Source organism: Cupressus sempervirens, chromosome 4 (assembly GCF_028749045.1).
Source record: "Cupressus sempervirens isolate cs-2001-9-10 chromosome 4, ASM2874904v1, whole genome shotgun sequence".
NCBI lineage: Eukaryota > Viridiplantae > Streptophyta > Pinopsida > Cupressales > Cupressaceae > Cupressus > Cupressus sempervirens.
In genome coordinates this window covers 169355864-169369985 of record NC_143121.1, presented here as the reverse complement: position 1 = coordinate 169369985, position 14122 = coordinate 169355864, and positions in this window count along the sequence as shown.

Here is a 14122-nt window from a genome sequence, read left to right as displayed (position 1 = left end):
AGGTAATAGAAGCAAAAAGATGAAGATGTCAAAAAGAGATATACCCAAGCTTAATAAAGATAACTTTCCTGCATGGAAAATTTTGATGAAGCTACACCTTGGAGGACTTGGAGATCATGCGCAATCTACCATCTCAATGGAGCATGCTGATCCAGTTGGAGCCCTAATTACTGAAGATACAAAGAAGAAGAAAAAACACAATCAGGCGATGTTGGAGATTGCCTCTGCCCTAAGCTATGCCAAATTTGATGATATCAAAGGTTATGACACTGCAAAGAAAATGTGGGATGCCCTACACACTATCGATGGAGGAGAAAAAGATGTTCAAAGAACAAAATCTGAGAGTCTTAGAGGTAATTTTGATGATATGAGAATGGAAGAAGGTGAGAATATTTCTCAATATGTTGCTAGGATAAAAGAAGTAGTCAGTGCAATAAAAGGAGCTATTCGTCAAATAGATGATGATATTGGGCTAAGAAAAGTCTTGAGAACACTATTGCCTATTTATGCCATTAGATTTTTTGCAATTTAAGAATTGAGATGTATTCCAGGAAATGATCTAACCCTTTAAGGTTCGGTAGGTAGACTCACTACTTTTGAGCTATCTAACTATGACAATTATGAACCTAAGATTCTTGAATCTGCTTTCAAAGCTAAGTTGTTATTGAAGGATTGTGATGAGAAGAAGCAAAAGACGAAGAAGAAGGAGAAGAAGAAGGAGAAGAATAAAAAGAAGAGAAAGATAAAATATGTGTCTAGTGATAGTGATGCAGATGAGGAAGATGCTGAACAAGTGGAAGCACTACTGGTAAGAAGATTCCATAGAGGTAAATGCAAGTTCAAAGGTAAGTTACCTATCATTTGTTTTAATTGTAATGAGGTTGGTCATATTGCTACAAGATGTACATAGAAGAAGAACTACAGAGGTGGTGACAAGTACAAAAATATAAGAGAAGATGGCAACAAAGATTACAAAGATAAAGGTAAGAAGTCATGCTACATTGCTAAAGAGGAAACAAGGGATGACTCTGATGAACAGCATGATGAAGTGGTGTATGTTGCAATGAAGGAGGAATCTAATGAAGATGAGGCAATTGCACTTATGACTTGTGTGAACAAAAATGATAGATGGATCATTGATAGTGGATGCTCACATCATATGACTGGAGACAAAAATAAGTTCATTACCTTAAACTGTTATGATGGAAATAGTGTAAGATTTGGTAATGATACACCATATTTAATAAAAGGAAAAGGTTTTATGCTTACTATGTTGAAGGACTAAACTAAAAATTTTTGAGTGTCACAACTGAACAATTTGTGATGCAAGATTGAATTTGAAAACAAGATTGCTAAGATATATGACATAAGTGAGAAACTAATTGGAAAAGGTCATCAAACTAGAAATAATCTATTCTATCTTGATATAGAGGATGCTACTTGTCTTGTTGTAAAATTTGGTGATGTATGGCTATGACACAAAACATTGTGTCATGTTAATTTTTATAACTTGGTTAGTATCAGTAACATGAAGAAAGTTAGAGGTTTGCCTAAGTTGAAGAAGCCTGATAATGTAATGTGCAAACAATGTCAGTTAGGCAAAATGACAAAATCAAGTTTTAAGAGTAAAATTTATACCTCTAAAGGAATACTAGAGATTGTTCATACTGACTTGTGTGGACCAATTGAAGTGTAAAGCTACAAGGGAGATAAGTACATGATGTTATTTGTAGATGATTATGCTAGAATGATGACTGTCATGTTACTAAAATAAAAAATATGATGTTTTTTGAACGTTTAAGTGGTACTTAGCAAGAGTTAAGAAGGAAATAGGTAAAAGTCTAAAATGTTTAAGATTTGATAGAGGAGGAGAGTTCATATCAAATGAGTTTGAGATGTTCTATAATGACAGAGGAATCAAATGATAGACATCTGCTCCCAGAACCCCTCCACAAAATGGGATTGTTGAAAGAAAAAATAGGTCTGTAATAGACTATGCTAGAACACTCATGATGGAGAAGAATGTTTCTCTAAAATACTAGAGAGAAGCTATAAGCACAGCTATCTATACCTTGAACTGTGTGCAAGTGAAGAAGATAGTACTCATTTAACACCTTTTGAACTATAGTATGGATACTCACCCAATGTAAAATACTTTAAGGTATTTGGAAGTAACTATTACATTCTTAAAGATGTTAGGAATGGTAAGCTTGATGCCAAAAGTGAAGAAGGTATATTCCTTGGCTACTACACAAGAAGTAAATCTTATAAGTGTTTGAATACTAACACTAAAAAAATTGTGGAAAGTGCAAATGTGAACTTTGATGAATATACAAAAGTACATGAGGCTGAACTTATGAAAAAGGGTAGAAGAATACAAATCATTTGTATACTTTTATGAAGGAATACCTACTGAATAAGATGTTGCAAATCAAGTTACAAATCAATAGCAAGTTACAGTGACTACCAAGTCACATCCTATGAATGCCAAGTTACATTCAGGAACGAGGTTGCATTCAGATGTCGAGTTACAGAATGAAGTAGATACACAATCTAATTTTGAAGTTAGTGTGCATGAAGGAGATGTTGAGATACCTAATAAAGATATACATAGTGATTCCAAAGCCGAAAGATAAAATGAAGAAACAAGACCTGAGCCAAGATTGTCCAAATATGTTAAAAGACATCATCCTGCTGCTCAAATCATTGGAGATAAAGATGCTAGACCAATGACAAGAAACAAATTGAGAAGTGAATCATGTTTGCTGAGATGAAGGAGGGAAAATCAGTAAAAGATTCGTTAGAAGATGTTGACTAGTACAATGCCATGGAAGAAGAGATTGAACAAATTGAGAAGAACAAAACATGGAGTCTAGTTTCTAGACCAGAAAAAAAAAATGTCATTGGTACCGAGTGGATATTTAGAAACAACCTAAATGAAAATGGTGAAGTCACAAGGAACAAAGCAAGATTAGTTTGCAAGGGATATGCACAAGAAGAAGGAATTGACTATGGAGAGACATTTACCCCTGTTGCCAAATTGGAAGGAGTAAGAAATCTACTTGCTTATGCTGCATACAAAGGTTTCAAATTTTATCAAATGGATGTCAAATCTGCATTTCTAAATGGCATATTAGAGGAAGAAGTTTACATAGAAAAACTAGAAGGTTTTGTTGATTTTAAGAATAAGAACATGGTATGTAGATTGCACAAAGCTCTATATGGTTTGAAACAAGTGCCAAGAGCATGGTATGAGAGACTTCATACTTATCTTGTGAAGATTGGATTTGAAAGGACTGATGATAACAACAATCTATGCATAAAAATAGAAAAAGGAAAAGGTATTTTGTTATCTAAAATATTTGTTGATGATATCATATTTGGAGGTCAAGCTTCTTTATGTAAGGATTTTGCAAATCAGATGAGGCAAGAATTTGAACTGTTAATGTTTGTAGAGATCAATTTTTTTGTAGGATTGCAAGTATATCAGATAAAATATGGCATATACATCACTCAATCAAACTATGTCAAGGAAATATTAAAAACTTTTGAATTGGAGGAGTCCAAACCACTAAGTATACCTATGATAATAGGACACAAGTTGTCAAAGAATGATGATTCTGCTGAGGTGAACCACACAATGTACAGGTCTATGATTGGCAAATTGTAATATGTAGTATATATCAAACCTAATACTGCATTATTTGTTGGGATAGTTGCAATATTTTCTGCTAATCCTAGGGAGAATAATTTAATGGTTGTGAAGAGAATAATGAGATATCTAAAAGGAATAGAAGAGTTTGGCCTATACTACAAGAAGAATGAAAGGTTTGAATTGAGAGCCTACACTGATGTTGATTGAGCTAGAAACATAGATGACAGAAAGAGCACCAGTGGAGGAGCATTTTTCTTAAGCAAGAGACTAGTTACATGGACTAGTAAGAAACAAAGTTGTACTTTACAATCTACTGTTGAAGCTGAATATGTTGTTGCTGATGTAAATTACATAAAAATTGTAAGGATCAAGCAGCTACTCAGAGGAATAAGGGAAGAGATTATAGAACCAATGATTTTTTATTGTGATAATACAAGTGCTATCAATATATCAAAGAATCTAGTGATGCACACAAAGACAAAGCACATTGCAATCAAGTATCATTACTTGAGAGAGCTAGTCCAAGATAAAGACGTGAAGATGGAATATGTTAACACAAAGGAGCAAATTATTGATATCTTCACAAAACCATTACCCAAGGATGCTCATGAGTATTTAAGAGGTAAATTAGGGGTGATACCCCTATCAAAAGCTATCTAAGTAACAAGAAGATTTCCCTGCATCAAACAAGACGATATTCATATGTTACACATTGATGTAGAGGATCTTACTTGAGAAGTTGTCTGAAGTAATTGAAGTGCTGAAACTTCAAAACAATCAAACAATCACAAGCAAGGTGACAGAGGGAGAAATTACAAAAGCCTATATCTACATGTTTAAGATGAAAAGATGACATGTCTTTGGCATTGTTGTCAAAGAGGGAGAAAATGATGCAGGAGCATCCAGATATATAAGGGCAATACTATGTCACCCAAAAAAATATACCTAGACATAGTTTCTATTTCATGTATTTTCATTTCTAGATACCCATTTGGGTCATATAAAGGTTCCAACTCTCACAGTTCCACTATTAGTGTTCTGGGTTAGATTTTTTAGTCACTTTGGGATATGTGTAAATGCTGGAAAAATAGGACTATGTAATTGAACCATAATTATGGTGAATTAGAAGGTTAAAATTCGTATCATGATTATAATTGTAATTTAGAACATTCTAGAAAAAGAATCAAGTCAAAAGGCCCCACAATTTGAAATGTATTGTATTTTTCGACTTCTAGGGGACCTCCTAAGAATGCTTCAAAGTCAGGTCAGGGCCATTAAATGGCCTCATACAGGGCCAAAAAATGGGGGACAGGTGAAGCTAGTCTATAGGGCCATATAGCACTTTGAGATATTTTCAAAAATGTAAACGGTTCGTCAATCGAAGCTAGAGTTCAAAAGTTAAGCCTTCTGGAAGTTCGGCTACCATTTCTGGATTATTCTAAATTTTCACTGACTTCTAATGTGACTTTTGGAGCCTTCTATTTGGGCGGTGGATGCCAACTAGCACTTTCTAGAATGTATTCCTATTCCTTAACCCTTCGTGGTCTATTTAAGAACATTTTTGGCATTGTAAAAGGTAGGTCGGAGTGGAGTTTGAGAGGAGGTACTGGAAGGGGAAATTATCTCTAGATTTTTACTATTGTAAGCCCATAGGGCATGCTTTGAAGACTGTTTTTCTTTGCACTAAGTGTATTAGCATATTTTCATAGTTAATAAAGTTTCCCTTTCCTGTTGTGTCCATTCTATTATTTGGCTTGACCTCATCAAGTGGTATCAGAGAAGGTTTTCTTGAGTATGTAGACAGAGCGCTGACTGTGAGGCAGTTTGCACTAGGATTGTGTGGTTGTGGGTTTGTGTTAAGAAGATGCCTCCATGAAGAGAGCATGGTGGAAGGGCTAGAGCTATTAATCCTGAGGAGGTTAGAGCCCTCCAAAGGAAAGTTTGGGCATTGCAGAAGGAGCTCCATAGAGGAACAAATATTACCACAAGTGATAAAAGTGAGGATGACAATGAGGAAGAAGAAATTGGATAGGAAGTTGAAGGGGAAGTTCTAAATCTAGTAGAGGAGAGGCTTTTTAGGGCCATTACTAAGTTTTTAAAAAGACCTACAATTAATGTGAGTGTATTTTCAGGAAATCTAAAACTAGATGAGTTGATCGCCTAGATCAATGAACTGGAGGAGTACTTTGTGTATGAGGATATCAAGGACCCAGATAGGGTTAAGTTTCCAAAGGCCAAACTAAAAGGCCATGCCAAAATCTAGTGGTAAGAGGTTCAATTGGAAAGAAATAGAAGAGGAAAGGAGAAGATCACAAGGTGGGATCGCATGGTGGACAAACTAAAGAAGCAATTCATTCATGTTGACTACGAGCTAGATTTGTTTAAGAAGATGCATGTGTTAAAGCAAGCAGGAAAATCAGTCCAGGAATATACAGAGGAATTTTACTAACTTCTGATTAGAGGAGGGCATGTAGAAGCAAATAAGAAGAAGGTTTCTCATTATATTAGTGGGTTGCAACCTAGCATCTAGGAGGAATTAAGTCTGGTAAGATGACCAGTGTTGAGGAGGCATACCAGTTTGCCCTGTGAGTGTGAAGAGAAGCTAAATAAAAGGTTTGAAGGGAGACAAAGAGGGCACGGTCAAGGAGGAAAGGGCAGTGGTAGGTCATTTGGAGGCAAAAATGAGACCCAAAAGAAAAATGAAGATGTGGGTACTAGTAGGAACCAGTGGAATGAGGGTTTCGACCACTCCCGTGATCAAAAATTTGGAGATCAGAGTGGAAGTGGTAGAGGACATGGACAAGGTTTAGAAAGTGGAGGCTTCCGTGGTACCTATTTTCATTGCAATGAAGAAGGTCATCGTGCCTTTAAATGTCCTCAATGACAAGGAAGGACAGATAAGAGAGTTGAGGGTCAAGCTAGGGTTGCTCATGTGGAGGAAGATACACAGTCATCACATTCAAAGGATACAAAAAGAGGAGAGACTTTAGTAAATGAAAGGGTCCTACTAATTGGTGAGATTGAACCAAGGAAAAAGAGGAGTCTATTTCATACCAAGTGTAAGTGTGAGGATAAATGTTGCAATGTGATCATTGATGGTGGTAGCACTGAAAACTTGGTGTCAGAGGAGATGGTCTCTAAGCTGAAGCTCAAGAGGGAGAAACACCCCCAGCCCTATCAGATTGCTTGGGTGAAGGATGATCATAAGGTCCTAGTAAGTAAACAATGTTTAGTAAAGTTCAAAATTGGAGTTACCATGATGAAATTCTTTGGGATGTTATCCCAATGGCTGTCTGCCATCTATTGTTGGGAAGACTATGGCAGTTTGATAGGCATGCAATACATGATGGTTGTGCAAACACATACTCTCTGACAAAGGATGGAGTTCGCCACAAATTGAAGCCCATGATAAAAGAAGGTGAAAAGGTATGCAATAGTGCTAGGATCTATCTTTTTGATGGAAGAAAGTTTTTTGATGGCATGAAACATCAACGTATGTGTTATGCTTTGATTCCTAGAAAAGATAAGGAAGGTAGTGGTGAAATACCACTTGAAGTTTCAAATTTATAAAGTGATTTTGGAGATATCATCTCTGATAATGTTCCAGAAGGATTGCCACCAATAAGGAAAATTAATCATCGGGTAGATTTAATCCCTGGAGCTAGTTTGCCTAACAATGCTACTCATAGGATGACTCCTACTGAAACTAAGGAGCTAAATAGACAAGTTCAGGAGCTATTGAGGAAGGGTTTGATTTGAGAGAGCCTGAGTCCATGTGTAATAGTTGTAGTTCTGGCACCAAAGAAGGATAGAGAGTGCAGAATGTGTACAAACTCTCAAGCTATAAATAGGATAACCATCAAGTATCAATTTCCTTTGCCAAGAATGGATGATCTTATGGACTACTTGAGTGGAGCTCAGTACTTCACAAAGATAGACCTTAAGAGTAGCTATCACCAGATATGAATATGAGAAGGAGATGAGTGGAAAACTGCCTTCAAGACCAAGGAGGGTCTTTATGAGTGGCTAGTCATGCCCTTTGGATTGACGAATGCCCCAAGCACCTTCATGCGGCTTATAAATGAGGTACTTAAGAAGTTCTTGGGAAAATTTGTTATTGTTTATTTGGATGATATTGTAATTTTTAGCAAGACTCTAGAAGAACATTTGTTGCATATTCGTAGTGTTCTTGAAAGGTTGAGGGAAGAGAAACTGTTAATTAATCTAAAGAAGTGTAGCTTTGCTAAAAAGGAGTTAGTCTACTTGGGGTTTGTTATATCACTTGAAGGTCTCAAAATGGATCCAGAGAAGCCATCTTCGAATGGCCTACTCCAAGGTCTCCTACTGAGGTAAGATCATTCCATGGTCTAGTTATTTTTATAGGAAGTTCATTAAGAATTTTAGTAGCATTTGTGCACCCCTGACTGACACAATAAGAGGGGATAGAAAAGAGTTCAAATGGACTACGACAGCTATGAGAAGTTTTGAAATGTTGAAGAAGAAAGTGACAAAACAACTTGTGTTGGCACTTCCTGATTTTGGCAAGGTGTTCTAGGTGGATTGTGATGCTAGCAGCAGTGCTATTGGAGCTGTATTGAGCCAAGAAGGTAAGCCTATTGCATATTTTTGTGAAAATTTGAATAATGCAAAGAAGAAGTATTCTCTTTATGATCAAGAGTTTTATGTGATAGTTCAGGCCTTAAAGAAATGGAGGCATTATTTATTATCAAAGGAATTTGTTTTGTATACTGATCACCAGGCATTACAGTACATAAATAGCCAAGTTAAATTGAACCAGAGGCATATGAAGTGGTAGAGTTCTTCCAAAGCTATACATTTGTGTTGAAGCAGAGAAGTGGAAAGTCTAATAGGGTTGCAAATGCATTTAGTAGGAGGCAGTTGTTGCTTACAATAATGTAGGTTGAAGTAGTTGGGTTTGATGAACTCAAGAATTTGTACACTAAGGATCCTAATTTTGCTAAAGCATGGAAAGCTTGAAAAGAGCCTATTGTTGTAGACAAAACCAAGTGGCTAGACTATTTGATTCAAGATTGTATGTTGTTCAAGGGTAGTCAATTATGCATTCCAAGGAGTTCCATAAGGGAAAATTTGATTAAGGAGAAACATAGTGGAGGGATGGCAGGACATTTATGTTGAGATAAGACCATTTCCATTCTTAGAGAACATTATTTTTGGCCTCAAATGTCACTGGATGTGAAGAAGTTTGTACAAAGTTGCTAGGTTTGTCAAGCAACCAAGGGATTTAGTCACAATACTGGACTATATCAGCCATTTCCTGTTCCATCAAAGCCATGGGAGGACATAAGTATGGATTTTGTTCTTGGGTTGCTAAGGACACAGAGGGGTAATGACTAAGTATTTTTGGTGGTCGATAGGTTCTCCAAAATGGCACATTTCATCCCATGCCACAAAACTCATGATGTTATCCATATTGCAAACTTGTTTTTTAGAGAGGTGGTAAGACTACATGGTCTCCCAACAAGTATAGTTTTTGACAGAGATACTAAATTTGTAGGGTATTTCTGGAGAACATTATGGAAGAAGTTGAGAATGGACTTGAAGTTCAGTTCTACACATCACCCGCAAACTGACGGATAGACTGAAGTGGTAAATAGAAGCTTGGGAAATTTTCTAAGATGTTTAGTTGGAGATAAGCCTAAGGGATGGGATTGTATTCTACCACAAGTAGAATTTGCTTACAATAAATCTATAAATAGGAGTACTAGTATACCACCATTCCAAATTGTATATGGAAATAGCCCAAGGACAACACCAGAATTAAGGAAGATGGAACAAGGGGAGAGGACAAGTGCTAAAGCTAAAGAATTTGCTGAACATATCAAGCATCTACATGAGGAGGTCCATGCACACATTACTAAGATGAACCAGCAGTATAAAGCTAGGGCTCATCAAAGGAGAAGACATTAGGAGTTCCAAGTAGGGGATCTAATCATGGTACACTTAAGAAAAGAAAGATTTCTAGTAGGTACTTACAACAAGCTGAAAATGAAGAAATTTGGCCCTTGCAAAATTTTGTAGGAACATGACTCAGGAAATGCATATGAGGTGGAGTTTCTAGTTGGAATTCACATTTCTCCTATCTTCAACATTGTAGACTTAACAAAGTATCATGATGATGGTGCAAATGAGGGTTTGATGCTGGAGCCATGTCTAATTCCTACTTCTAAGAAGGAGAAGATAGAAGAGATTTTGTATAGTCATGTGGGCAGGTGTACCAAAAATAGAAGGTATGAAGAGTACTTGGTGAAGTGGAAAGGATGGCCAATAGAGGACTCAACTTGGATATCAGCAGCTGAAGTTTCCCATTTGGGATTTCCTCTACCATCCATCAAGTGACAGGGTCACTTTTCAATCTACCCTAGGTGTCTGATGTAGGAGCATCCAGAGGTATAAGGGCAATCCTATGTCACCCAAAAAAATATACCTAGATATAGTTTCTATTTCATGTGTTTTCATTTTTGGATACCCATTTGGGTCAAATAAAGGTTCCAACTCTCACAGTTCCACTATTAGTGTTCTAGGTTAGAGTTTTTTAGAGTTTTTAAGCACCTTGGGATACGTATAAATGCCAACAAAATAGGAGTATGTAATTGATCCATAATTTTGGTGATTTAGAAGGTGTAAATTGGTTAGATGATTGTAATTGTAATTTAGAACATTCCAGAAAGAATTAGGTCAAAAGGCTCCATGGTTTGAAAGTTATTGCAATTTTTTTAGCTTTTGGGGGACCTCCTAAGAATGATTCAAAGTTAGGTTAGGGGCATAAAATGACCTCAAATAGGGACAAAAAATGAGGGATGAGTGAAGCTGTTCCATAGAGCTATAGAGCACTTTGAGAGGTTTTCGAAAATGTAAACGGTTTGTCAATTAGAGCTACGGTTCAAAAGTTATGCCTTCTAGAAGTTTGGCTACCGTTTCTTGATTTTTCTTATTTTTCACTGACTTCTAATGTGACTTCTGGAGCCTTCTATTTGGATAGTGGATGCCAACTAGCACTTTCTAGAATGTATTCCTAATCCTTAACCCTTCGGGGTCTATTTAAGAACATTTCTGGCATTGTAAAACGCAGTTCGGAGTGGAGTTTGAGAGGAGGTACTGAAAGGAGAAATTATCTCCAGATTTTTACTATTGTAGGCCCATAGGGCATATTTTGAAGTGTGTTTTCTTTGTACTGAGTGTATTGGCATATTTTCAAAGCTAATAAATTATTTCCCTTCATGTTGTGTCAATTCTGTTATTTGGCTTGACCCCATCACTAATGTTTGTAATATCCACAGTGTCTCTAAGGATGATGTAGTGGTTAGACTCTTGGCTTCATTCCTAAAAGGGAAGGTACTACAATGGTATAGAGGTTTGCCTCACAACTCTATTACTAATTGGAATGGATTAGGGGCAGCCTTATGTAAGCACTTTGAGGACAAAAGTGACCACCTATCACTTTTTGAGAAACTAAACACTATCAAAAGGCTCCCACATGAATGCATGACTAACTTCAATTATAGATTTTAGAAAACATGGGATAGATTACCTACTTCAATAAATCTCTCCCCCAGTAATGCATTCTTATAATACCTCAGAGCCTTCAATAGCAATATTGCTAGCACGTTGCAGTCTATGGGTGGGAATAGTTTACTGAATGCTTATGAGGTTTCCATAAGAGCTTAAAACATTTTGATATAGGTAGGGAAGTTATTTCTAAGGTCCCCAATGCCTTTTTTCTCTGACATATCTAAGCATCAGCCTATTGTAACCCCTATCCATGTCTCCTCTATAAGTTAGCCCCATGTTGTGCTTCCAATAGCCTCTATATTCTCTAATGGGGTTGATAGGATAGAGGCTATGATCCAAACATTAATGCAAAATGTATATAAAAGAATGTTAGATCAAGAAATTAAGGTGGAAGAGAATAGTGCAGTAGTATAGAAAATGGGAAATGAACTGGTGACCATGAAGAGGCAACAAGCTTAGAATAATAAGCCTCTCCAACTCTAGAGTCAAGGTCCCATGCATGGTAGACCTCCAAACCAGAGTCATACCCCCTACAATCAGAATAGACCTATTGACCACCCTCACAATTAGAATAGACTGAAGTGGTAAATAGAAGCCTGGAAAATTTGTTGAAATGTTTAGTTGGGGATAAGCCCAAGGGATGGGATTTGATTCTACCACAAGCAAAATTTTCTTACAATAACTTTATGAATAGGAGTACTAGTAGATCACCATTCCAAATTGTATATGGAAATAGCCCAAGGACTACACCAAAATTGAGGAAGATGGAGCAAGGGGAGAAGACAAGTGCTGAAGTTGAAGAATTTGCTGAACATATCAAGCATCTACATGAGGAGGTCTAGGCACACATTACCAAGATGAGCCAACAGTATAAAGCTAGGGCTGATCAAAGGAGAAGACATAAGGAGTTCCATGTAGGGGATCTAGTCATGGTACACTTAAGAAAAGAAATATTTCCAGTAGGTACTTACAACAAAATGAAGATGAAGAAATTTGGCCCCTACAAAATTTTGAAGAAACATGACTCATGAACTGCATATGAGGTGGAGTTCCCAGATGGAATTCACATTTTTCCTATCTTCAACATTGCTGACTTAATATAGTATCATGATGATGGTATAGGTGAGGGTTTGATGTTGGAGCCATGTCCAATTCCTACTTCTAAGAAGGAGGAGATAGAATAGATTCTGGATAGTCATGTGGGCAGAAGTACCAGAAATAGGAAGTATGACGAGTACTTGGTTAAGTGGAAAGGATGGCCGATAGAGGACTCAACTTGAATATTAGTAGCTGAGGTTTCCCATTTGGGATTTCCTCTACTATCCATCAAGTGGCAGGGTCACTTTTCAATCTACCCTGGGTGTCTCATGCAGGAGCATCTAGAGCTATAAGGGCAATCCTATGTCACCCAAAAAAATATACCTAAACATAGTTTCTGTTTCATGTGTTTTCATTTCTAGATACCCATTTGGGTCAAATAAAGGTTCCAACTCTCACAGTTCCACTATTAGTGTTCTAGGTTAGAGTTTTTAATCACCTTGGGATATGTGTAAATGCCAAAAAAATAGAAATATGTAATTGAACCATAATTATGGTGAATTAGAAGATGAAAATTGGTAGGATGATTATAATTGTAATTTAGAATATTTCAGAAAAAGAATCAAGTCAAAAGGCCCCATGGTTTGAAAGTTATTGCAGTTTTTTGGCTTCTGGGGGACCTCCTAAGAATGCTTCAAAGTCAGGTTAGGGGCATTAAATGACCTCATACAGGGCCAAAAAATGGGGGAGGAGAAAAGCTCATCCATAGGACCATAGAGAACTTTGAGAGCTTTCTGAAAATGTAAACGGTTCATTAATCAGAGCTACAGTTCAAAATTTAAGCCTTCTGAAAGTTCGGCTACCATTTCTGGATTCTTCTAAATTTTCACTAACTTCTAATGTGACTTCTAGAGCCTTCTATTTGAGCGGTGGATGCCAACTAGCTCTTTCTAGAATGCATTCCTAGTCTTTAACCCTTTGGGGTCTATTTAAGAACATTTCTAGCATTGTAAAAGGCAATTTGGAGTGGAGTTTGAGAGGAGCTACTGGAAGGGGAAATTTTTCATGTCCCCTTTTCAAATAATTAAAAATAATAATCTTTTCTAAGGCAGGCAGGCCCAAAAAGGTGAAGTTTCGAAAAAAGGGGATAATCTTTGGAGGCTAATGGACTAATAAATAAAAATTATTATTAAAATATGTTTTATTAACCCCTCTTGGACGTGAGTTAGGGTTATGCCCTCTTTTAAGGAGTTTGGAGGCATTTTGGGCTGATTCCAAAACTTGATTTTTGCTCATTTCTTTGTTGTTCTTCAGAGGCTGCCAAACCTGTGGAGAAGGAGACCCAAGAATAGGAGTTTGTAGGTTTCTAGGAAGGCTAAGGATGGGAGTTTTAAGCCATTCCATGTGCATGCTCATACAGAGTTTTCCTTTGTGCTGAACAATGCAAATTTGTGGGTTTTCGAGTGTGTTTTTTTGTAAGAGTTTGGTGTTTCAAGTTGAGTATTTCATATCAGTTTGGGTTGCTGCTGTATTTCAGACTTTAAGATGTTAAAATAAAGCTGAATATATGTATTGGGATGTGGTTAAACTTCTGAGATAGATTATTAGTGTTTTTGTGGTGTTTTCGGGCATTTTTTTGCTAATTTCGGGAGCCCGATGAGCATGGTTTTTGTCCTACATTTGGGAGCTGTTGTGTAAATGCTATATAGATCTAGAAATTTCATTTTTTAGGCTGTTATGCTGCTGAAATTTCTGTAAAAATTTCCATTTTCAGATTTATTAATAATATGTGAAGTTGTGAAGTTTTTGGCACTATTTCGGACATACCCGATTTGGGGTTTATTGACAAATTTGGTGGATCTTTGTGATATTGGTTGT